This window comes from Phytophthora infestans, genomic scaffold (assembly GCF_000142945.1).
Source record: "Phytophthora infestans T30-4 supercont1.103 genomic scaffold, whole genome shotgun sequence".
NCBI classification, from domain to species: Eukaryota; Oomycota; class Peronosporomycetes; order Peronosporales; family Peronosporaceae; genus Phytophthora; species Phytophthora infestans.
Window position 1 is genome coordinate 262,661 of NW_003303656.1, and position 1,383 is coordinate 264,043.

The window sequence follows — 1,383 nt, forward strand, 5'->3', positions numbered from 1 at the left end:
GCGGGAAACACGGGTATAGTGGTCTTTGTAGACCGATTGAGCAAGATGGCTCATTTAGCGGCAGTGCCGGACACCATTGATGGTGAAGGTACAGCTTTGCTGTTTTTAGACCGAGTCTTTCGCCAACATGGCTTGCCTGAGGCAATTGTCTCGGATCGAGACCCGCGCTTCACCGCGAAGCTCTGGACGTCCCTCTTCAGAGTGCTCGGCACTCGTTTGGACATGTCCACAGCGGACCACCCGCAGACCGATGGTCAGACCGAACGCGTAAATCGCGCTGTGGAGGATACCCTCCGAAGCGCATGCGCTGAGGCGCCAAAACGCTGGAGCCAGATGCTCCCACTCGTTGAGTTCGCATTAAATAATGCAGTGCACGCCTCAACAGGCCACACTCCGTTCTATGTGAACGGCTTGGATAACCCTCGCGTCCCACTGACGCCGCCACGCAGTGGCTCAGGGCTTGATGGGGGAGGGATAGCCGAGCGGCTAGCTGATGTCAGCCCTGTTGCGGTTCGCAAGCAAGTCGATGACTTTGTCTCTTTGAGACTGAGCGTAATGCGTCAAGTACGCGACGCTATGGATGAAAGCCAAGACACGCAGAAGGAACATGCAGATGCCAAGGGCAGAAGCAATGTTGAGAGGTTTGAGGTCGGTGACCAAGTTTTATTAAACGCTAAAAAACTACCTACTCATGCAGTGTCTGCAGTCTTCAAGACGAAGTAAGACCTCGGTTCATAGGACCGTTCAAGGTCGTGGCCAGGAAGGGCCTAGCGTATACCGTATTTGAGATCTCCTACTTCAGACCCAATATTTTTGAAGTTGTATTGTTGCAAAATACACAAGATCTGTACATGTACCGACGCATCTCTATCACGTATTATTTAAACAAAACAATTTAGTTATCAAGTTATTCTTCGGGAACTACGAAGTTATCTGTCGTGACGCGTATCCACAGCATGGCGCACTACGGGCACTTCTTCCAGCAACCGTCGTAGCAGCTCCCAATCAGGTTCCCTCCACAACCGAAAGCTTGTAGGCGTATGAAATGGCAACGCGCTTGAACTTCTTGGGAGGCTTGCCAGTGCCAGAAATACGGGTTCTTTCGTTCCGTTGGCCGTGAGGGGGAGTGCGCGCCATTGCGAATTTCTGGGTGGATAGTTACAGTTTAGCACGTTTTTTGTACTCTGAATTAGGAGATCTAGACTTGTGCGCTGTTCCATTCTCGATATGTGATTGGTTGGAGGGCAGTCTGAATTAGGAGATCACTCTGAAGTAGGAGATCTCAAATACGGTACGCTCAACCTTCCGAAGAAGATGCGCACGCATCCGGTCTTCTATGTTGGCTTGCTTAAGCCATACCAAGACCCTGCTCAAGTGAGCGCG